This window comes from Neoarius graeffei, chromosome 2 (assembly GCF_027579695.1).
Source record: "Neoarius graeffei isolate fNeoGra1 chromosome 2, fNeoGra1.pri, whole genome shotgun sequence".
Taxonomy (NCBI): domain Eukaryota; kingdom Metazoa; phylum Chordata; class Actinopteri; order Siluriformes; family Ariidae; genus Neoarius; species Neoarius graeffei.
Window position 1 is genome coordinate 104,045,965 of NC_083570.1, and position 26,311 is coordinate 104,072,275.

At 41.4% G+C, this 26,311-nt stretch overlaps 1 protein-coding gene across 2 annotated transcripts in view; it reads right to left on the bottom strand.

The window, feature by feature from the left end:
* LOC132882081 (zinc fingers and homeoboxes protein 2-like) overlaps nucleotides 1–26,311 on the bottom strand; it is a 95,641-nt gene that overhangs the window by 29,240 nt on the left and 40,090 nt on the right. Inside the window, exon 1 of one of the 2 annotated variants that reach the window (XM_060915310.1) lies at nucleotides 20,415–20,486. The exons of the other annotated variant lie outside the window; for it this stretch is intronic. The gene's annotated coding sequence lies outside the window, so the exon portion shown is untranslated. Of the gene's footprint in view, nucleotides 1–20,414; nucleotides 20,487–26,311 lie in introns of those variants that run through there. 2 annotated transcript variants of the gene reach the window in all.

A 26,311-nucleotide genomic window follows, 5' to 3' on the forward strand; every position in this document is an offset into this window, starting at 1 on the left:
TGGTTAAAAGTGTCCTTAAATTCACTGAACGTAGACATCGGTAAAAGAAAACCACACGAACAGGAACAGAAAAATCTCCAAAGAGGGAACATTTCTGTAAATACAGCAAGAAATATTTATACATTTAGATTTATGTGCATGGCCAGTGACAAGGCCAAACCCTTCTCCCGAGTGTGTGAGCCGTTTGGACGCATTTTGTAATGAAACTACGAAGCCAGCTTTCTCAAGGAGAAAAGGAAAAAAAAAATAATTGGAAACAAAACATGAAAACCTGGCCGTGCAAGCAGATTTCAGTATTTCAGTTAGATTGATTAAAGGTGCAGTAGGTGATTTTTTTTATTGTTGTTGTTTACTCCTTATTTGTACAAATAACCAGGAAGATATATTGAACATGATAAAAACAATGGATGAAGTCATGGCTTTAGCAAAAGTGTTCCAAGTCGCTGAGGAAACCCGTTTAAAAAATGGACCTCGGGTCTGGAATGTATGTTTGTGTTTACAGAGTGACTGACAAGAGGTGGAGTCAAACCCTCTATAGGCCAGTGAAGATCCTGGAGGTGGAGCTTTGTGAGTCATTTAAAAATGTCGAACTGCTCTAACTGTTAAGGCCAATTTATGCTGACAACCCAGTCCTTGCAGATGGCGTCGCAGATGGCGTCTGCGAAGCCCCCCCCTTCGCAGACGCTCTGCGTGCACCTCCCAAAAATTGTGACCACCGCAGACAGCCTCGCAGACAGCGTCGCAGACAAGAGGGCTCTGATTGGTCCACTCTACATCCGCTGTACACGCACTTCCGCTTGCCTACTTTCCCGGTTTGGTTTGTCTTCACGACCGCCATTTTTAAAAACACGAGCGAAGATGGAACAGCACGAAGAGCGGTTGATCGAGGAAGTGAGGAAGTACATACATCTATACGACTCCAGTTCTAGTCATTATCAGTAACCGGAGGATAAACACTCCACTAACCACACCCACCAACTACTCCTAGCGATTTCGCGACTTTGCGCCCCCTTGCGTTGTGGCGGTGAATAACATCGCGCACGCCTATTACTCCCCGCTCAACGATAAATTACAACTGTCTGCGAAAAGCTATCTGCGAAAGCCTTGTTGCAAGAGCGTGCAGAGCCCCTTAGGGTGATGAGACATGGGGCAACTTTTTGGGTAAACGTTGCCGGCAACGGACAACCAGGTGAGACACAGGACAACTAATTAGGGCAACAGACAATTGGCAGCAACCAATCAAATAACAGCAACTCATCTCATCTTATCTCATTATCTCTAGCCGCTTTATCCTGTTCTACAGGGTCGCAGGCAAGCTGGAGTCTATCCCAGCTGACTACGGGCGAAAGGCGGGGTACACCCTGGACAAGTCGCCAGGTCATCACAGGGCTGACACATATGCCGCTTTTCCACTACAAACGCGGCTGAGCCGTGCCGTGCCGAGTCGAGCTGAGTCGAGCTGAGCGGGGCTGTTGGAGTTGCATTTCGACTACAACCGCGCTGAACCGTGCTGGCTGGAAGTGGGTGGACACATTGGGTGGAGTTAGCGAAAGTGGGTGGACGTCACGTGATGTCGTTAAGCAGCGCAAACAGTGACATCAGTGACAGTGGCGGAACAAGTCAGAGCCGGGCCGGGGGCGGGGCAAATGACCGGGCCCTTTATTAAAGCTTATCATAACATCATTTTAGGCTACAAAATGTCCGCAACTGCGGTGTTTACCAATTTCAACACTACCGGGTGCAACTATGTTATTTAGTACATCAAGTCCTTCAAACGAACATGTAACTCAGAAACAAAAAACATTAGGATACTGTACATGGCTCATAATAAAATAGCAATAGCCTATACTGCGCACATTATTTGAAGGGCATACGAATGAGCGCTCAGAGGTTGCAACGGTGACAGGAAGAGTCAGAAATAAAAGGAGGGCGGTGCAAACCTCACTGAATGCACTGTGTTTACCAATTTCAACACTACGGGGTGCAACTATGTTATTTTGTACATTAAGTCCTTCAAACGAACATGTAACTCAGAAACAAAAAAACATTAGGCGACATACTGTACATGGCTCATAATAAAACATCAATAGCCTACTGCGCGCATTATTTGAAGGGCATACGACGAGCCTTGCGCTCCGCGAACTCGTGCACGATGCTCTGTATGTCACTGATTCAGTGATCTTTTAAGCGGTAGTCTCACGACCCGGAGAGTAAACAATAAACATGGAGGACATGGAGTCGTTAGTGTTGCTGGTCTTGGTGCTGTGGCTTGTTGTCACCGACAACGCCAACAGATACTGGCAAGAGCGTATAGATGAGGCGAGGCGCATAAGGCTTCAGAAATTCTCGTAATTATTCTTCTTCCGGGTTTGCGGTGTTTACAGATCCCAGCGTGCTCGCGGGGCGTGTGTGGGCATGTGAGGACACGCCTCCTCACCAATCAGTGCACAGGGGAGTGTCTGCTCACGCCCCCAACCTCAGTCGGCACGGTTTGGCTCGCTTCAGCCCCACTCCAAAACGGTGCGAGTTTTAGGGGCTAAGCAGGGCTGAAACGAGCTGAGTCGTGCTGGTTTTTGGTAGTCGAAACGCGAGCCGTGTCGGGCTGAAGTGAGCTGAAGCGAGCTGAAGTGAGCTGAAAAAGGGTAGTGGAAAAGGGCCAATAGACACCCATTCACACTCACACCTACGGTCAATTTAGAGTCACCAGTTAACCTAACCTGCATGTCTTTGGACTGTGGGGGAAACCGGAGCACCCGGAGGAAACCCACGCGGACACGGGGAGAACATGCAAACTCCACACAGAAAGGCCCTCGCCGGCCACGGGGCTCGAACCCTGACCTTCTTGCTGTGAGGCGACAGCGCTAACCACTACACCACCGTGCCGCCTAACAGCAACTCATTAGAAAAAAAAAAATCATGAGCTGCCCATCACGTTTAACTTGAAGCAAGAGAGCTAACGTTACCCCTACATAGCTAGCGATAACTTTCAGCTAACTATGTTATCAAAACCTACCGATAGTTAGCGAAATCCTATTCAATCTCCATGGAGCACTGGATAGCTAACGGCAGTTTACACTTAGCTGATTAAAAAAAAAAAAAAAATCGATATCTTAATTACACCCTGAGCACATAAAAATAGATGTCTGTTGGTTTTCTAAGTATTTCCTGAGGTAAAGTCACCACTTTGGGTTTACACAAAACAACTTACCGGCATAAAAAGGTGTAAGTTGTCTATGTTGTTCTTCGCTCCACTGCTGGGAACACCACCATCTTTGTTGAAAATTTCAGAAGCTCTCAGGTGGTCATGTGATTCGCTCCTAGCACTCTGATTGGATGATCTTAAAAAGTTGACCAAAATGATCAAAATCGTTCAGATAGAAATTATGTTGCCTAATCTCAATGGGAAAGTGTTGAAGCGCAATTGCCCAAAAAGTTACCCTATGTATCATCACCTTACTGTTTAAAATAAAATAAAAAAAAAGACTAATCTTCCGGGAAGTTCCCTGGTACACGTTTAATGTCTCCCAGGTTAATGGATGCAAACATGGTTTGGGTGTCAGATGCAGCACATCGCCAGCGTTTCTGTCTAAACTCTTTTTACACAGAAAGTCAGTAAGATAAAGTTTAAAAGAAAAAAAAAGATGCAACAAATGTGAGCTTTTCTTAATAAGTTCAACTCGTACACCCCTACTCTACTCATTCATATGATTTTCTGCATTTTGACTATTTTCTACAATACTGAGGGGTATAAGGGTGTAGGCATTGTATGGTGGAATGCCTGGACATTTTTGTGTTGCGTCGTGTGTCTCCTGTAGCCATAGTTGTTTCCTATACAGCCTGTTGCAACTGTCGTGGTAGCTGCGGCTTCGGTTCTTACCTTTCAGTCACAGCATGTTACAGTGCGGACTACCGTACCTGGTCTTGGTTCTATGCCAGTAGAGCCGAAAAGGGTAATAAAAGTACCCTGATCTGCTCTGCATCAAGCCATCCTCACCTCCTCACAGTGCACCCTGGGACCACCTGGTGCTAACGAGGCTCTGGTGGGGGAAGACTGTAGCTCCCTGAAGACCTTATCCTGCAGGCCCACCATTGCGTGGATACGCCCTGGGGACTGGTCGACTACGGCCCAGCTATGGATTAAATAGCACCACTGCCTTGTGGTTATCTTCGGGAGAAGAGAAGGCTAAGAGAGTAAACCTGACAGAAATCCGGAGAGGAATCCCTAAGACGGCTTGATGGCACATCGTGTCACCTTCCGTCAACTCCTGCAGCTGCACTGGTACCAAACTGTATTGGTTCACCCTTTCCTTTGGATCCTACCAGCAATGCCAAGAGGGGGGTCTTGAAATTTGGGCAGGTCAAGTTCTCCATAGTCCTCACCGAGGCTTCAGCACCCTAGAGTGACACAGTCACTCTAGAGTGGGACTGCATAGCCACTCTAGAAGGTGCTCTTCCAACTCCTAGTGCTATACCATCATCTCCCGAGACGGACGGATGCCAAGAACAACAACTACAATACCGAAGACATCGAAACTATACAATAATATATGGAACATATATGAAATTATGTGGTAAACAAAAAAAGAATGTTTCCTATTTTAGATTCTTGAGTTGACACCGTCTACCTTAATGACGCTTTGCACACTATTGGCGTTATCTTAACCAGCTTCATGGAACGCTTTTCAATGAACAACTGTGCCTCGTCAAAAGTTAATTAGTGGACGAGTTTCTTGCCGTCTTAGTGCGTTTGAGATCAAACAGTAAATACTGTCATAAATAATAAAAACAGTAAATAGCCCTATTGCACACCACAACTGTCATAATCCATAAATATTACATCAAGACTAAGTAAACAGAAACGACATCCATCATTACTTTAAGACATGAAGTGACTTTTAATTAATAAAAAATAAATGAAATACATTGAATTACAAGGTGTGTCCAAACGTTTGACTGGTACGATAATTTTCAACACTTCCAAAGTACACAATATTTCATATAATATATTCGAGCTAAGATGTTGCATGTGTTCTGACCTCAGAGCTACAGCATTTCCTTTAGATCTGGAAAGCTTTTCTATCCTGTTTTTCTGTTCAGACCCATGATGCATGAAATACTCCTTAATGCCGGGGATTATGCTGCATTTTTTTATTTTTCCTCACTACTATTTGATGATCTCTGAATATTTGTATGTTTCCCCCCTTCTTCCATGTTGTTTCAATCAGCCCTCATCTTTCCGGGGTTGAGCAAGGTTGCTGAGTTCAAATTGGTAAATAAATAAAGGAATAAATTAATAAATATACTTTTTGTAATCTCTAAGCATCAGATATTATTTTGAAGTTACACCACAACACTGTTCCATTCTCAAATCTGATTCGTTATCGTTTCTATAGCAATGGCTCATTCATAGGATCCTGTACGGTGGACGCGTCACGTAATCCAAGACTAATAATAAATAAATAAATAAATAAATAAACATGTTATTTAACAAAGATATTATGAACTTTAATATTTATGGAAGGAGTCACCAGTGTTGGTGTTTTTCCACCACAGGGAAGTCTTCAAGAGGAAGAGAATAAATAGAGCTGGAATCAATCACTCACTATTTATCGCCGTTATAATGTACGCGAGAATGGGAACTAACTTCTTCTGTGGAAGTTCAATATGAAATGTAAATAGAAATGGATAAAAAAAATTGTTCTTTTATTAATTAAAAAACGTAATCATTGGCAAATTGCTGTGGTATAAAAAGAAGAAAACACTTTGGGACGTTTTATTATGGAAAAATAATCAACTTCATGGTAGTAACAGTAACGATTTGTGTCATGCCGCAACTCGTCACCTTGCCATTGATTACTTTCCTATAACAGCACATCCTCAACAGGGTTCTAACTAGGCCTTTTCAGCATATCGGGCCGATACGCAATGTTTCCTTAGAGCTACGCCCACAATACTGCCGACACGCCTGTAAAAGTTGCCGCTACATGAATAAAAAGACTTGTCGACCTTGAAAATGTGGTCTTTTGTTTAATTTTCTCTTGTTATCCCCACGTAGCGGTGACAGCACGCCACCATGCGAATGTTCTACGTTCGGACATCCTTCACTCCCCGTCCAGCGCATTGCTACCTGAGTAGTTCTGTGTGGATATCGTTACTGGTCATGCTAGTCTGGTTTACCTCCTTCCTTATGCTGTGTTTGTGGTAAAGTGCCATCCGTGTTAAGAGGTGCTGATGCACCATGCACGTAATTTTTTTTATGACGCAACATGGTGCATTGAGACCGTCAGAGTAATGGTCAGTAGCGGAAAGGATGATATGAGTTAGATCTGGAGGGTCATATATTGTAATTGAATGGCTGAAGCTGAAAATAAATCTTATACTTGGTGAACGTCACCTGGTTGTTTTATTCTGATGCCATAAATATGTAACCAATATAGTTGATTATTATACATACGGGCCACTTTTTCCATGGAATAAAAATGTATTCTATTCCCTTCTAGTGGGTTTATTGATGGCACGCAATATTGTTATCATATCGCTTATCCGCCGTGTATTACGCCACTCTCCCCAATGGAGAACAAGCGTACAATACTGTTATAATATTCAAGATAACACGACGTCACACGTCGGAGCTCATGCAAAGATCCAATGACAAAACCTTTCTGCTAAGCATGCACACAGTCATTTCTTTGTCGGCTGGGGAAGAGAGAAGACAAGGCTAATCCAGTGCTAGGATTAAGCACTAAATAAATAAACTGAAAACTGAAACTAAAGATGCGCTGAACACCCGAATGGCTACCAAAACTTCGTTATATATTCTTCATGCATATTTACAAGAGAAAAACATACCAACGGACATAGAAAAAACTGGAAAAGAAACACGTCGGAGATGTAAAACTTTTGCCCTAGCGAGTGACTGTGAGTCTGTTCACAAACATGACCGTGAAGTTTGCTTCATTAAAAGCAGAAGATTTAAAGAGAAAGACACGCTCAACACCTGAAAGGCTACCAAAACTTCACTGGATATTCTTCACGCATAGTTACAAGAGAAAAACATACCAACGGACATTGAAAAACTGGAAAAGAGAACAATCGTGGAAATTTTGTCAAAGTTCTCCTTGGAGGTGAGGAAAAGTGACGGAGACTTTTACAAGAGGACTTCACTCGTGGACTTCACTCAGCAAAGCCCTTTTGTTTCGAACAACTGCAATGTAACAATTAACTACCACCAAAAGTAACTTTGAACTTGAACTGTCGACCTGGATATAGCTTGTATATAAGTTGGGTTGTTGTTCAGGCTTTTTGGACTTGTACCATTTTTATTGTTACAACTTTGACTATGTACAGTACATTGGATTGACAGAACATTGAATGACATTCGATCAGAATCAGCATTCAATATTGGTAAGTTACCCCCCGTTCTTAACTTTTTGTAAAATCTATAATTGTTCCACTGAATGTGCATGTATAATAATAATAATAATAATAATAATAATAATAATAATGTCTTTTTTTCGTGGTATATCAGATATATTCCATTCAGCTACTTGTATTTGACTCGTTCAATATCATGCTAGCTGAATGGAATATATCTGATATACCACTCAACGCCAGCCAACATTATTTAAATATTAATTATAATAAGTCTTCAATCAAAAACAATCACAGCAACTTTTGAAGAAAAAAAAAATTCTCATTAATATTACCAAAAAAGAGTGACTTTCAGGGAGGCCTACAGGTGCCAGGAAATGAACTAGAATGCATCTCGGAGCATGTAGAACCCCTGGCTGTTATGACTGGTGCAACTACGCTGATATTTTGGTCTAGTTAGAACCCTACTCAAGGGTTGAGAGTGTAGCTTAGCTTCTCACTCAGTGATAAATGAATTAACATTGGACTAAAAACTAATTCATTTCCCTTACAGAAAACACAAAAAGAACAAAAAGCTAAACTGACATCTCAGTCCAAAACAAAAGCCTGCCCCGTCATTCATGATGGAGGCTCCGCTACACAGGCTTCCAAACGAAAGACTCCCAGGCTCGCCATTAAACAGGTCCAGTTCTGAGATCCAGCTCACCGGCCAAGCGGCAAATAGTTTGGCTGCACATACTGTGCAGATCTGAAAAAAAAAAAGAAAAAAGAAAAAAGCCTTCTCTCTCTCTCTCTCTCTCTCTCTCTCTCTCAACACACATGAAGTATCGATCTGTTTACACCGGGGCGGAGCAGTGTCTGCAGTGACGCTAAACAACAGCAGGAACTACAGCAGGGGGAAAAGCGAGGGAAAGAATGGAGGAGAGAGAGAGAGAGAGAGAGAGAGAGAGAGAGAGAGTGTTGACTGTGGATTAAAGGACAGAGATAATAAACACAGAGGCGTCTGTGTGTGTATATGTCCCAGCCAGCACACAGCAGATGGTAAGATGGTGTCGAGGTGCCGTCTGCGCTAGGAAGACAATATTTCACGTCACCCTAATTACCTAACCTTGCCCTTTTTTTTAACAATTTATGATATTATGATTGTATTTCTGGAAAAGCAGTCTGAGAAACCCGTTTCCTTGCCATTTTGGGTTTTTTTAAGTATACTCCTATGTGAACACAATTTGCTTGGCAAACAAAGACATATTTAAATAATGCTCCCTCAAAATGATGGTCAGCATGATTCAGACTTAAAGCAAATGATTCAGCAAAGAAGTAAACAATTCAACCACTCATCCCAGGTTTAGTTGATTACCGAGACATGTTTGATGTCTGACATCTGCTTCTCGAATGTCTCAACTATTCATACAAGCCCAAATCCTCAGATATATGCACACACACACACACACACACACACATACACACTTGCTACAAGAAGAAATAATATCATGAATCGTGAACTGGAATCGTGAATCGTTACATGCATACTGGACTGATCACCTACATGTGCAGTAAAAGGGAACTGAACTGTTCCTCTTTATGCTAAGTTTAAAGGGAATATGACATTTATGTGCACTGACACTTTGAAAAGTCCATAAGAACATTATTGTACGTGCTGAATATCGCTTCAGGACACAAACGCTGCCCCTGAACGTGCAGAGTGAGCAGAGCAATAATGTCTCAGGCTATTTCACTGAAGTGTACATTACTTTTGATGAAGTGAGAATGAGTTTATCAGTCGAGTTCTTGTGCGTGACATTAATCTGGGGGTCGGAACAGGCTCCAGGCTTGGCTGAAATACTTATTAAATGTGTGAAAACATTCGGCAGAAAAGGAAAAATATGCTGCCCTTATTGTTATGGTCTCACACACACACACACACACACACACACACACACACACACACACACACACATCCTTATGAAACCTCTCGCACGGTCAGTCTTCTCAGCATTACACAAGTATGCGTATTTGTTCTCATGCTGCTGTAGCTGTATGTCATTAGCGTACTGCACCGTGCAGTGTGTTTATTCTACTTTCGGCTTTCTACACTTTTCATATGCTGTTTAAAGCTTTCGTGATACACAGGATATACAAAAGCAAGTCCTTTGACCCTGACTGGATTCCACTTCACTTCATTTCACAAATCAATCTCTGGTGATTAAAATTTGACCACGCCAAATTTTTTTAAAATTTTTTATTCTTCAATCTGACTGGTCAGACAGTGTTGATTTAAAAAAAAAAAAATGGACCCAAATTTATCAAAACAACTCATTGATTTCCTCACAAGTGACACACATATATATATATATATATATATATATATATATATATATATATATATATATATATATATATATGTGTTATTTACTAGCTGGGAGGTCCGTATTGTGAAATAGTGTGACCGAGGTCTTGAAAGTACTGAGCGAGGCCCTGTGGGCCGAGGTCACGGTATTTCACCATACGGACCAACCTTAAGCTGGTAAATAATAAATTTTTTTTTTTTTTTTACCAAATTCTAACAGAAAATGAGCGGGCCTGAAAGGGAAAACCGAGGCGAGCCGCCATTTTGAATCCTCATTCACAGCTGTAATGCAAATGGCTTTCTCCTCGGTATACAAGTACACTTCCATGGCAGGAAAAAAAATACATTTTGCCACCTATGTAGTCCCCTATTTATACAAAACTGAGTCATTCGGGGCGGCATGGTGGTGTAGTGGTTAGCGCTGTCACCTCACAGCAAGAAGGTCTGGGTTCGAGCCCCGTGGCCGGCGAGGGCCTTTCTGTGCGGAGTTTGCATGTTGTCCGCATGGGTTTCCTCCGGGTGCTCCGGTTTCCCCCACAGTCCAAAGACATGCAGGTTAGGTTAACTGGTGACTCTAAATTGACCGTAGGTGTGAGTGTGAACGGTTGTCTGTGTCTATGTGTCAGCCCTGTGATGACCTGGCGACTTGTCCAGGGTGTACCCCGCCTTTCACCTGTAGTCAGCTGGGATAGGCTCCAGCTTGCCTGCGACCTTGTAGAACAGGATAAAGTGGCTACAGATAATGAGATGAGTCATTTGGGATTCAGCCATGTTTTTGCTCGGCGTTAGCAAGTTAGAGGTTTTTAGCTTTCTCCTGAAATGTTTTCTTTTATTTCTTCTTCTTCTTCAGGGTAGTAAAACTCGCTTTCGCTGTGAAGACTGTCGTTATTGCTATCCATGCTGTAAAATTAATGCAATTCTCCTGAGAAATGCTGGCAAAAATGTATAAGATTTTTGATAATCTTATAAATAAATCTTATCAAAAAAAAGACAAATGTTGACAAAAATTGTTACAATGTTTGTTGCTGTTGTGAACGAGCGACTCGCCAGCGGTCCGTAACTGGGGTCTGTACCATAGGATACGGAGCCACTCGCCAGCCAATCAGAGCGCAGGATTTGGACCGCGAAAAAAATAAAGAGATTTATGTCATGGTTGTCGTTATCGACGTCCTAAATATAGCTTATATGAAAAATATGAGTAGCCTGTTTCCCAGTAAAACACTTGTGTCCATATAATATATTTAAGGTAAACTGGCTAAAACCTCAGGTTTTTTAAGAAACCCTACTTCTATCTGGAATATTATATTATACCTCTCCATATGTTAAAAAAAGGTGCTGATTAATTTTCTGCAACAGCAGCAGCTCAGACATTAGTTCCATCTGTAATGCAAATCATAATTTCTACAGCAACAGCTTGTCCTGCAAGTTGGCCTAGTGGTTATTGTGTCTGCCTCTTGATCAGGAGAACGTGATTTCTACTCACGGTCAGGTCATACCAAAGACCATTGTAACAAGAGTGCTCTAAAAGCACAATATCCCCCGCTGGCAACTATGGCCAAGTTTACATTAGACCGTATCTGTCTCGTTTTCTTCGCGGATGCACTGTCCGTTTACATTAAAACGCCGGGAAACGGGAATCCGCCAGGGTCCACATATCCAATCCAGATCGTGTCTGGTCGGGTGCTGTGTAAACATTAAGAATACGCAGATACGCAGATATGCTGTGCTGAGCTCTAGCTGGCGTCGTCATTGGACAACGTCACTGTGACATCCACCTTCCTGATTCGCTGGCGTTGGTCATGTGACACGACTGCTGAAAAACGGCGCGGACTTCCGCCTTGTATCACCTTTCATTAAAGAGTATAAAAGTATGAAAATACTGCAAATACTGATGCAAATACTGCCCATTGTGTAGTTATGATTGTCTTTAGGCTTGCCATCCTTCCACTTGCAAGTGGTAAGTGACGCGCATGCCCAACATGCACTGAGATCACACACACAGCGGCTCAGTCCCGAATCACTGCTCGTGCACTCCACTTGCACACTCTGTGAGCTGCGCAGGGCCAGAGTGCGCACCCTCCAGAGGGCACTCGCTGTTCAGGGCGGAGTGATTTGGAGCGCAGGATGCCTGCGGAGCCGAGCGTATCCGTGTATTGGCGTTGCTGTGTGCACGCGAATCGTGTATTGGCGTTGCTGTGTGCACACTAATCGTTTTAAAAACGTTAAGCTGATGACCCGCTGATACGGTCTAATGTAAACCCCACCTAAATCTATGCTGTAAGTGCTTAATACACCCTCATGAAATTGTCAAAGTACAAGTTTGGTAATCAAGGGGCATAACTCTGGTAAAATGCGATTGAATTGAATGAAACTGCAATATGCCTGTTGCCAACGTATAACAAAGAATCCTGTTAAGTTTTGTGAAATTCCTCCTCAAATTGTGAGAGGAGTTGATTTCAGAAGGTGAGTACCCTTCCTGGGACGGACGGTGTAAAGACAGGTAACCGTGGGAGGCAAGGACTCCTCATGTAACCAATGAGGAGTCAGGAGAAGGATGATGTACGCAAAGGATGGTTCAATTTATTTTTAACTAATAACAGCTCCCAAAACCGTGCAGCATATTTACAGTGAACCAAAAAAAACCCTGAAAATAAATAATGACACGATGGTCAAAAAAAAGGCAAAAAATAATACTGGAAATAAAGCTAGCTAACTACAGCAATAGCGAATACAAAATCACTCAGACACTGAGTTAACAAGGCCTACCACTCACAGGTCCGCACTCATCGCTGGCCCCCCTAGACTGACCCAGGTAACTCTTTTAACAGAGTTCAAGTACTCGTTCCCCCAATGGATCATACCACTGTTACAAATTACATGGGGGGTAAACTGACAGTGGAGCACTGAAATAGGCAAAAGAAAATAAATACGACAAAATACTGAAATACAAATCAAATGTGCTAGCATAGAAACCAATAGTACATGTACTAAAATCATAATCAAACCATAAATAAGCTTGAAACACAAGATAACACAAATTGGAACATACCATAATTAAGTATGCGCAGTACTCGTGCATTCCTGAACGCGCCTAACCTGAGAACACCAGTATATCAACTCAACAGTGACCGTGCGGACTCTTTTACAAGAGTGAGGAAACGCTACGGCACTGGTAAGTTGGTTATCGCACATTTTATAGACATTAGCAAACTCTTATAGCTTTAAAACATGTTGATTACACTGGCAAGAAAGTTTACACGCGAGAATAATGAAATAAACATATCGTGGCTACAGTGTCTCTGGAATGTTTATGTCGGCGTTTCGCGGAGTTTAAGACATGTAAAATGTTCGACAGCAAACTTAACCGTGTGCACCCAAGTTAAGATAATACTGCACATGAAACGCAACATATAAACAGTGTAAACTCACGCGACAGTCCGCTGTAATGTCTTTATCAGGTAGTAATCCACGAGGCAGTTTGAATGGGGAGAAAGCATCCTGAAAGTTCAAGGCAAGCGCCATGAGAACTTGCGTGATGACGTGGTGGCCAGCCAAGGCATCACAGACGGACAGACATCACCACAATATCGGGCCTTTCGGCCAGCAGGGGATAAAAATGGTACCTACTGCTGTCTGGCAAGGCACACTGCAATACAGATGTGAGTGGGGAGTCAAACTCTTGTGGTTACCAGAGGACCAGATTGATACGGAGCTCAGATATCAATGTGCTGCCGAAGCGCGCAGAAGGTGTTAGTACGCCTGTCATTATAGTGCGGACTTTCCATAGCATAGAAAATCGCCACGTTTCAATTTGTGTAACTGAACTTGTTTCATGTCACTGGTCAAACCTATGTAAACAGGAAAAACGCGGAAGAGTTTGGTCGCATCTAACTACAGCCCCCAAAAATACCATTGGCCATACTGAGCCTAGCTACATTGCTAACAGGAGTGACAGCACGTCTGACTGCGTCTGACTGACTGGGAGGTCGCGCAAAGCTCGGAGAGGTACGGAGCAGCTCGTCTCAATTCAGATAAGAGCATATTTCATTATGGAAGTACGGTGGACTGTTCCTTTAAGGTTCAGTCTTAGGAATGTATCAAGCACAATAACTTAAATTTGCTCCACTGATTTGGACAATTAACTGGCCACCAAAAAAAAAAAATAAATAAAAAAAAAAATATATATATATATATATATATATATATATATATATATATGAGTGATTCCACGCTTATGGGGACATGAACTTATTCACCTAAAACCATTTCTTTTTTTTACCATCAGGTCACAAAACATGTAATCTTTAATGAATGATATGTTAAAAGATAACTTTAATTTTCTGAGATGTAATAAAAACATTTATATGCCAAAGTCAAGCCTATGAGTTCCAAAATGATGTCTGTTACATTACTTCTGTTACGATTGTCCATCTCGCGTCTGTTACAAATTAATTACAATCTAGCTATATACCATGTTAATCTTATTGAAAGAATGTGTATGTTTATTCTACTACACATGTTTATTAATTATATTTGCTAAAACATCACCTTCCTATGTTTCAAAAAGTAATTCTACATTGTTAAAATTGAGAATATATATGTCCACAACACTTCTGTTACGTTCTGACTTTGGCATATAAATATGTTTTTATTACATCTCAGAAAATTAAAGTTATCTTTTAACATATCATTCATTAAAGATTACATGTTTTGTGACCTGATGGTAAAAAAAAAGAAATGGTTTTAGGTGAATTTTTAAAAATAAGTTCATGTCCCCATTTCAGTACCCATAAGCGTGGAATCACTCATATATATATATATATATATATATATATATAATATATATATATATATATATATATATATATATATATATATATATATATATATATATATATATCTCCTATTGTTTTGGGATAAAGGGTTGGCAGTGGGAGGGGTATTCAATGAGAACTGCTCAGTCGTTTTTCCTGTGTATGCACTACAGCGCAAGCACATCAACCGATCTGCTCATAATAAATAGAAGAAATATTTACACTTACTCGAGTTGATCTTTGGCTGGATCAAGTCGAAGTAAAAATAAATAAATAAAATAAATAAATAAATAAAAGGCACCGTTCATCATCAGTGTCGCAGTTCTCAAGATTGAATTGAATCGCTGTCCTGAATCATGAAAAGAATCACAAATTGAATCGCTGTCCTGAATCATCCGAAGCACATAAAAACCATGTGCCATCTCGCAACAAGTTTTACCTCCAAATAGCCTAAACAATGTCTGACAGATTTTATCCTGTTTACAGTGGGCGTTCCCACCACGAAAGAGAAACCAATCGAAACCGAAAGAGTGAAAGTGATTATCATGCCTTTACCATGTGAACAAATTTTTATGAATGCATAAGTGGGCGCTCAGTGCTCCGACTCCAGTGTGACCGAGGAAGGGGACAAGTTTTATGTTTCATCTAATTTAGGTAATTTTAAAACTATAATATTATTTGGCAGTGGGCACATAGGAAAGTGTAAAGTATAACATTTCTGTCAATATGTTTATCATGCTTGTATGATTAAAAAAAAAAAAACTTGTGAAGATATTTATCTAAATACATGACCTACTCATTCTAAACCTGTCGAGCTTCGCCAGCGAAGTGCTCAACCCCAAAGGGTTAAATATGATATTAAAACCTTGTAAAAGTCAGCACTGCTTGGAACAGCACACATATTGCGGAAAGTGCTGTCTATCTGAGGTCCTTGTTGCGACTTGACAGATGGCAGAAAATACCAGTACAGACTGACTAATCCAAAAAATTGTGTACTACTACTACTACTACTTCCGCTTCTTCTTCCTCTTATTATTATTAATATTATTATAGCAGGGGTGGCACGGTGGTGTAGTGGTTAGCGCTGTCGCCTCACAGCAAGAAGGTTTGGGTTCGAGCCCCGCGGCCGGCGAGGGCCTTTCTGTGTGGAGTTTGCATGTTCTCCCCGTGTCCGCATGGGTTTTCTCCGGGTGCTCCGGTTTCCCCCACAGTCCAAAGACATGCAGGTTAGGTTAACTGGTGACTCTAAATTGACCGTAGGTGTGAATGTGAGTGTGAATGGTTGTCTGTGTCTATGTGTCAGCCCTGTGATGACCTGGCGACTTGTCCAGGGTGTACCCCGCCTGTACGTAGTCAGCTGGGATAGGCTCCAGCTTGCCTGCGACCCTGTAGAACAGGATAAAGCGGCTAGAGATAATGAGATGAGATGAGATAATCATCTTTGGGCTGTTAAGAGTAATTCAGCTTCATGTCACGCCACATCACTCCTCCTTGACGTTGATTATTATCCTATAACAGCACAATCCCAAGGGATTTATTCCTTACTTACTGCAAGACATACACATATCTATTTATATATAATGGGATGTAGTGCTGAGTGATAGCGGAGCTCCATACTTAAGAGAATACAGTAATGCATCAACCTGATTTTTGATGGCTTTTGCGAACGTATGATGTCCGAACGACGAATGTGTACCACCACAGGGAACCTGCTTGGAAGTGCAAGGCAATGTACAATATCTTATAAACACTTGACCACCAGACAACAAAATGTGTATCTTTATTTACATAAGATAGATGGGTTTTTAGCTTGCGCTTAATTTTAATTTGCTTTAAAAAAAAAATAATGTGGGATTATTTACTAACACATTTTACAGAAAATATTCACGACAGTTCCATGTAAAAAACAATGAGTTAGAACAGTTTTATTAATCCACTAGCTTGTTGGACTGTTAACAGTTGGAACCAGGCAACTATCTGACATCAAGTTTGAAATATCAAGATTGCAAGCTCGAACCTTCGGAGCTCATACACTGCATTTGGTCAAGGAGGATGTTTTCCAGTAGGCTTTTTGCCCTGAAAATTTTTAGCCGACTTTTTTTTTTCCATAGTGGGCAACGTATCTCTGCATTGTATGCTTTTTTTCCCCTGAATGATTTCTTCCTCTGCACACTCGTGTAAACATAATTATTGTATGGTTCAATAGCAATTATGAGCATATTTCCTTAGTTGTACATAATCTAGACCTACTGCCGATCGATGTTGATTAGTTTTTACGTCCAATAATATTCAGTGGTAACTATATAGTAATGGTGTAAAGTGAAAGTGCTGGTTCACTGCTGTCCACCAGGCACCCAGCAGAGTCACACCATAATAAATGTCGTGGTGTTGTTTCTGGTGCATAGCATGCGGCGTCAAAGAAAGGAATAAATATGTATCATAACTTTGATGTTTATCTCATAATTGGTCTCACTGTCACAAGGCAATGCAGTGATTTATTGACGTGAAATACACGACATGACACAATTCAATGGTTCATTCATGGTGCGATAATATTATTATTCTCTTCAGGTTGATTTTGTGCCCTTGTAAATATTTTGCTCATAAACTCATCAGGAGCTCTGCTTTTAGGCAGTGCCACAAGTATTTTGAACACCTCACTGTTGTTTTGCAGGTACTTTTGACAGTTAAATTAAATATGGTTCAAGTATCATAATATCATGTTGTTGGTTTTTTTTGCCATTTCATTTCCATACATGTCAACCTATACGGAATGTCCGTATTTTATACGGATTTGATTCAATAAACGTAGTATACGGGCGTATAAATAAAGTTATACGGATTCTTTAAAAAAACTTCAATATTTATTTAGAGCTATAATCAATTCCCACAATGATAAACGTACTGTACACCACAGACAGCCAGTAAAGAGTCTTATGAAATCGCGCATTATCTTGTGGTAGCGAGACTTCGTTCCACTTTTGATCATGCGCACACTGCATTGCGAGAATCCCGCCAACCGTGAAGTCATAGACATATAAACATAGACGCCGCCTTCTGCGTAGAATCATACGTCATCCTTGCCGCCATATTGGATGGGGCAAAGTGGAGATTCTTCAGCCGTCTCTGGTATACAGTAGCCGAGAATAAAGATGCCTCATTCATGTGCTGCGTTTAACTGTACCAACAGGTTTACCGTCCAAACGAGATCACATGGGATTACCTTTCACAGGTGAGACTGGAAAAATACTTTGTATTCATTCTGAAGGTTTATTGTTATTAATATTGAATAAAAAGTAACTGGGATATATCATTGCTAATTATCATTCAAATTTTAGGTAAATTATTTTAATTTGCATCTTATACGGATTTTATAAGGGAAATACGGATTTTGGAGGTTGGTTATACAGGTTTGATTGACCAAAGGTTGACATGTATGCATTTCATCCATCCATCATCAACAATAAGTAAACAATAACATGACCTAAGATGAACACTAGCCAACTGTCACTTTTACACTTCTAAAGCGAGACCGTCAATGATGGCGTAGTTCACTCTGGCCTCGTCTAGTCCAGAAGGAACGATCTAAAGTGGGCCACATTGCGCAATAAATGTTGCAAGCTATATACAAGCTATATATAGAAGCGATATACACCCTAGGAATACTGGCCTACTTGCCAGAAAGAATCCAAAACGGTGAAGAATTGACTGAGAAGAAACAATTTTTGTTAAACTGCTCATTAAGGCTTAACTAGTCCATAACTTCATTAATAATTGTAATTAAGCAAATCTGGGTAGACATTATATGCACCCTAGGTACCTTCATGCCTAGGTACCTTCATAATCAGTAACCTTCATGCCAGAAAGAATCAAAATCGGTGAAGAATTGAGGGAGAAGAAGCGATTTGTGTGGAAACTGCTCATTAGGGCTTAATTACTCCATATCTTCGTTATTAATTGCAATTATGCAAATTTGGATGGGTGCTACACTACCGTTCAAAAGTTTGGGGTCACCCAGACAATGTTGTGTTTTCCATGAAAAGTCACACTTTTATTTACCACCATAAGTTGTAAAATGAATAGAAAATATAGTCAAGACATTTTTCTGGCCATTTTGAGCATTAAATCGACCCCACAAATGTGATGCTCCAGAAACTCAATCTGCTCAAAGGAAGGTCAGTTTTATAGCTTCTCTAAAGAGCTCAACTGTTTTCAGCTGTGCTAACATGATTGTACAAGGGTTTTCTAATCATCCATTAGCCTTCTGAGGCAATGAGCAAACACATTGTACCATTAGAACACTGGAGTGAGAGTTGCTGGAAATGGGCCTCCATACACCTATGGAGATATTGCACCAAAAACCAGACATTTGCAGCTAGAATAGTCATTTACCACATTAGCAATGTATAGACTGTATTTCTGATCAGTTTAAAGTGATCTTCATTGAAAAGAACAGTGCTTTTCTTTCAAAAATAAGGACATTTCAAAGTGACCCCAAACTTTTGAACGGTAGTGTATATGCACCCCAGGTAGAACTACCTTCCTGCCAAAACCAAGAAAAATCGGTGAAGAACTGAGAGAGAAGAAGCGATTTTCCTGAAATGTGGATGGCACCAAACGGACGACAGACGACACATGATGGCATAAGTTCATCGCCTGTCAGCCGTATGAGTTAATAAGCGATACATAATTTAAACGTGACTCAACATCATGTTCAAATTTTGTCTGTATCCAATATTGATATCGCAGTTAAAACATTTGCAAAATATGACCTTGCTGCAGAAAACAACGCTGGACTGGTGGAAACATTATTCCAGCATTGTGAGGGAGGAAATCTAAAGCACAGAGGAGCTGGACTTCATTCCGACCAAGAAACCACACAACACTGCAAAACACACACCTACACACTCTCACACACTTGTATGTTATGGATACTCCAGCTGTATCTCAGTGACGTGTTAGGTTTAATGAAAAAAGTCCAACACTGCACTTGTGTTTTACTATAGGAATGTTATCGTTGATACTACTACTTCTTCTTCTATATTTGGGTGTTGAATTTTTTTTCCTTATATTGACAACGTGGATCAGTAATTCAGTAGTGAATGATACTCTTCCCATGGAATGTAAGGCTTGTCTTCTCCGAATCTCTGTTTATTAACAAATGTGTTTATCCGTCCACCGTGGTGTTACTGTGGCACATGCATGCTGTGTAAATCTACACCGCCGCTTTAGTTCCACATGGCCACCTCGAGTGAAGCATCAGTCACAAAAACAGCACTGGTAAACAATGACATTCATTCAGGTAGTAATTAGTCTGCTGCCTTATTCATGCAATGCTTCAAGGGAAAATGGTTGGGTGATCGAGCCAGATAAAAAAAAAAAATGGAAAACTAATACAAATACATTTTATTCAGAGGATAAATAAAACATTGCTTCATTACCATCTACTGGTTTCTGTTGGGACCAATAGAGTTGGGCACTGACGATACCTGGAAACAGGCTTGTAGTGCTTGAGTCCGACTCGTGCTCTAATTTGAAGGACTCGTGACTTGACTTGGACTTGAGCACTGATGACTTGGGCTTGTGCATTAACTGCATTCGGACTCGTAAACTGGAGACGAGGACTCAGATTTTTTCTTTATTTTTTGTAACATGCTGTAATAATTTGGCATAAGATACTTATATCGACATTAGTTTCTGTACTAATTTCGTGCAAGAGTGTCACACCTGCACGCCCTGGCACGTGCATCAGACAGACTCTCGGGTGTGCTCCGGATAGTGCACATGCCAAGTGGACTCTCGCATGCCATAAACGACTCGCACCTGCACAGGATTAAGGCGTAATCAGCACGCCTATATAAAAACTGTGAAAACATACTTACTTTGCGAAGTATAGAGTTGCACTGCTGACACATTACTGAGCCTTATTTCCTTGTTTGGTTTCCTGCGCCCTGATTTCCTGTTTCTCGTCTTTGATTCTGCCAAGCCTACGATAGCCTGCTTGTGTCTTGCTCAACCTATTGCCTGTTTCACTGTTTTATGATTTTGCCTGCCGTTCTGGATTGTTGACCTGTCTTCACTTGTATTAATAAACACACACCTTCTGCACTTACATCCGTCTCCCAACCATCTCTGACAGAATACTTCACACTCCCTGATAAAGAGAAGCACATTCACCTGTTCATACGGCATGTTCAGGAACAAACTGATGTTAATGGCGCTGAAACAGCCACCGTCAAATGGTGCAGTTGGAGTCTTGTTCTTGGACTCGACTTGGATCAATAGTGGACTCAACTCAGCTCAATAGTGGACTCAACTCAATTTTTTTTTTTCATGACTTGGACTTGACTCAGACTCGAACACTGGGGACTCGAGACTGGACTCAGAATCGAGGTTTAGTGACTCAACTACAACACTGCCTGGAAATACCATTCTCAGAAACATATTGTAATGTCTTGGAATTATCTCATCTCATCTCATTATCTCTAGCCGCTTTATCCTGTTCGACAGGGTCGCAGCCAAGTTGGAGCCTATCCCAGCTGACTACGGGCGAAAGGCGGGGTACACCCTGGACAAGTCGCCAGGTCATCACAGGGCTGACACATAGACACAGACAACCATTCACACTCACATTCACACCTACGGTCAATTTAGAGTCACCAGTTAACCTAACCTGCATGTCTTTGGACTGTGGGGGAAACCGGAGCACCCGGAGGAAACCCACATGGACACGGGGAGAACATGCAAACTCCGCACAGAAAGGCCCTCGCCGGCCACGGGGCTCGAACCCGGACCTTCTTGCTGTGAGGCGACAGCGCTAACCACTACACCACCGTGCCGCCCGTATTGGAATTATTTTTCCAACTTTTCCAGAACAACCAACTAATCCAGTTGTACACAAGACACTTCATGGAAGCCATATATATTTTCCGTAAAAAGCTGAATCACTGGTGTAATTCCACATAGGTACCTTTTGGCAAGCTTGTTTTTCTTTTATTGTAAACCATAACACTTACTCTTGGCCTCTTGCTGGATTTACCTAGTTTGCAATATGCTAATCTATAGTGGGATCTCGGGTCAGTGAAGAGATTACGCTAAAATTGCCTTGAGATGTGAATGAGTGTGTGTATGATGCCCTGTAATGGACTGGTGACCAATCTAATGTGCATGGCTCATACCATGCCGCAGTGGCGAACAGTTTACTATTAGAGCTGGGACTTGAGCTAAGCCAAAACTTAGCCAGACACACCAAAAAGCAACAGGGCAAAGAATTTTGTAAGGGATTAGCAGCAGGCTGCCAGGTCGCGCTGTTGTGTGTAGTTGTCGATGCTGATTTTAAAAGTAACTGAGTAAATTACACAGGGAAATGAATACTTAAGTTTGAGTGAAAAATACTGGAGCGAGCGTGCAGCGTGGAAGAAGAGTCTGGAGACAGAAATCTTAGTTTCTCGGTCGTTAGCCTGTAGCTCTCAATAGCACTGGCTTGACCGTTTTATTAGCATTCGCTAACACTCCTGATGAACCCTACACCGGCTGGAAGGTGACTTCATTGCTGCTCTGACGGCACCAAGTCACGGTCCCTCCCACTATAAATCAAAATCTGACTGGTTCATTAATCTGTCACTTCCTACATAAACATACACTGCCATGGCCTTCTGTCCTGGCAATGAAGTTCTAACCAATGAGTGAGCAGCTCTAAACTTTTCTCAGTCTAGAGACAACAAACAAAAAATATCATTGGATAACTCGATTTGAATGTTTTCAGGACAGTAACCCTTTCATTTCTGAAGCAAATTTGATAGAAAATGAGGCCAAATTAGAATTAGAAGAGAACAATTATCATGAGATAACGAGAATGAAAGTGATTAAAGAATGAAAGACGTTAAATATAACATTTGAAATGCTGATATGTTTAGGCCTTCTCTGAAGGCTGAGAAGGCCCTGACAGTTCCCCTCTGCCATGCTGTGTTCCTGGGATCTACTGTGACCCTGACTAATGGCTCTTTTCCACGACCCTTTTTCAGCTCACTTCAGCTCGCTTCAGCTCACTTCAGCCCGACACGGCTCGCGTTTCGACTATCTCAGAACAGCACGACTCAGCTCGCTTCAGCCCTGCTCAGCACCCAAAACTCGCACGGTTTTGGAGTGGGGCTGAAGCGAGCCAAACCGAGCCGAGTGGGGCTAGGGGCGTGAGGAGACACTCCCCTGTGCACTGATTGGTGAGAAGGAGTGTCCTCACATGCCCACACACGCCCCGCGAGCACACTGGGATCTGTAAACCTGGAAGAAGAAGAATTACGAATTACGAGAATTTCTGAAGCCTTATGCGCCTCGCCTCATCTATACGCTCTTGCCAGTATCTGTTGGCGTTGTCGGTGACAACAAGCCACAGCACCAAGACCAGCAACACTAACGACTCCATGTCCTCCATGTTTATTGTTTACTATCCGGGTCGTGAGACTACCGCTTAAAAGGTCACTGATGTCACTGTTTGCGCCGCCTAACGACATCACGTGACGTCCACCCACTTTCGCTAAATCCACCCAATGTGTCCACCCACTTCCAGCCAGCACGGTTCAGCGCGGTTGTAGTCGAAATGCAACTCCAACAGCCCCACTCAGCTCGACTCAGCCCAACTCAGCACGGCACGGCTCAGCCCAACTCAGCCGCGTTGGTAGTGGAAAAGCGGCATAAGATAAAGCTCTCACTAAAGAGGAAATGAAATGTTTATATTCGTCACGATATATGAGAGGATTCCAATAATATCATGACTGAATCATATAATAGCTACATGTTATGCAGTAGCTATTACGAAGATCCTCTAACGATAGATCTACGAGCAAAGAAAATTACTACCTACATATTAGTTTGTCCAGGAATCAGCCTGTATAAACAAACATTCTTCAAAGCAGGCTTGATGTAAGAAGGATTTTTTTTTCTTCTGTCAATTCGAATGTTTCTTCATCATCATCTTTGGAGCTGTACCATGAGTTTTGCGTAGTCACGCAATCATGATTATAGACCATGCTTACTGATCTCTTATTCCTTGGTTCATAAATGGGTGTACAATAGTTTATTCTATCCACATTTGCTGGATATGAGCAATTGCACGCTCTGATTGGCTACTCTACGACTCGGATATCAGCTTATATACCGTGAGTAGAGAAAAACAAAATGGCGGAGTGTGTTACTGAACCAACCGAGGACGAAATAAAAACTGCTCGAAAACAAAACCCCAAAAAATACACAAAAAGTAACAAAATATAGAATGAAAATATTTGATGATAAGAACGTATCTTTTTTTATTTTTCAAGAATTATTATTATCACATTTTTCACAAATTGCTCCTGTTATTTTACAGGTTTCCTGACATTCTAAGCAGAAATGATTTTGTCAAAGTTTTGTATTTATCGAATTTGCAAAAAACAAAAATAAAAATGCTCTGTTTCTCAAAATCCAGTGAATGTGGATAGAATAAAACAGTTATTCCACTCAATCTTGTCATACTTGGCTGATAGCCAACTCGGCGCTACGCGTCTCGTCAGCCATCAGCTCAAGTACAACCCCGATTCCAAAAAAGTTGGGAAAAAGTACAAATTGTAAATAAAAACGGAATGCGATAATTTACAAATCTCAAAAACTGATAATGTATTCACAATAAAACATAGACAACATATCAAATGTTGAAAGTGAGACATTTTGAAATTTCATGCCAAATATTGGCTCATTTGAAATTTCATGACAGCAACACATCTCAAAAAAGTTGGGACAGGGGCAATAAGAGGCTGGAAAAGTTAAAGGTACAAAAAAGGAATAGCTGGAGGACCAAATTGCAACTCATTAGGTCAATTGGCAATAGGTCATTAACATGACTGGGTATAAAAAGAGCATCTTGGAGTGGCAGCAGCTCTCAGAAGTAAAGATGAGAAGAGGATCACCAATCCCCCTAATTCTGCGCCGACAAATAGTGGAGCAATATCAGAAAGGAGCTCGACAGTGTAAAATTGCAAAGAGTTTGAACATATCATCATCTACAGTGCATAATATCATCAAAAGATTCAGAGAATCTGGAAGAATCTCTGTGCGTAAGGGTCAAGGCTGGAAAACCATACTGGGTGCCCGTGATCTTCGGGCCCTTAGACGGCACTGCATCACATACAGGCATGCTTCTGTATTGGAAATCACAAAATAGGCTCAGGAATATTTCCAAAGAACATTATCTGTGAACACAATTCACCGTGCCATCCGCCATTGCCAGCTAAAACTCTATAGTTCAAAGAAGAAGCCATATTTAAACATGATCCAGAAGCGCAGACGTCTTCTCTGGGCCAAGGCTCATTTAAAATGGACTGTGGCAAAGTGGAAAACTGTTCTGTGGTCAGACGAATCAAAATTTGAAGTTCTTTATGGAAATCAGGGATGCCGTGTCATTCGGACTAAAGAGGAGAAGGACGACCCAAGTTGTTATCAGCGCTCAGTTCAGAAGCCTGCATCTCTGATGGTATGGGGTTGCATTAGTGCATGTGGCATGGGCAGCTTACACATCTGGAAAGACACCATCAATGCTGAAAGGTATATCCAGGTTCTAGAGCAACATATGCTCCCATCCAGACGACGTCTCTTTCAGGGAAGACCTTGCATTTTCCAACATGACAATGCCAAACCACATACTGCATCAATTACAGCATCATGGCTGCGTAGAAGAAGGGTCCGGGTACTGAACTGGCCAGCCTGCAGTCCAGATCTTTCACCCATAGAAAACATTTGGCGCATCATAAAACGGAAGATGCGACAAAAAAGACCTAAGACGGTTGAGCAACTAGAATCCTACATTAGACAAGAATGGGTTAACATTCCTATCCCTAAACTTGAGCAACTTGTCTCCTCAGTCCCCAGACGTTTACAGACTGTTGTAAAGAGAAAAGGGGATGTCTCACAGTGATAAACATGGCCTTGTCCCAACTTTTTTGAGATGTGTTGTCATGAAATTTAAAATCACCTAATTTTTCTCTTTAAATGATACATTTTCTCAGTTTAAACATTTGATATGTCATCTATGTTCTATTCTGAATAAAATATGGAATTTTGAAACTTCCACATCATTGCATATCGTTTTTCTTTACAACTTGTACTTTGTCCCAACTTTTTTGGAATCAGGGTTGTACAACTCGATTTCGTGGAAAAACTAATAAATATTTACACTCTGGTGCAATCCTGACAATTTTAACACTGGTACATTGCACGAGTATGGAAATTAGCTCACTAATCCAAGGACTGTCTATTTTTCTTTTGCAGCAAGGGACACCTTTCAGGTCACAAAACTTCACCCTACATATGATCACAAAACAATTTCATGAGTACATTCCAGTTATTAAAAAAAAAAAAAAGCCTCATTATGCAATTGTGCCCATTCCTTCACCTTTATACGCGTTCCATTCCTGAACTTTTCACCCAAAGAATCTAGATGTAGCTATGCAGGAATGAAATGTTTTGACAAATGATTTTACAGAGCCCACTTTGAGAACAACGGCTCTAACTGCTTCATAAATGTTTTATTGGATGCTTTGATCAAGCTGCCCAACTGCAGATGCGCCAGATGAGAGGCTCTGCGATTGTGATGCTCCAGATGAGTTTCGGTGATTGTGACACTCCAGATGGAAGGTTCTGGATGACTCATGACATTCACATGATCCCATAAATGGAAATCCTTTTTGTTCTAACAATGTAGGCTGACATGTAACCATGTCAAATGAAAGGTTTGCCAACTGGGGCTCAATGT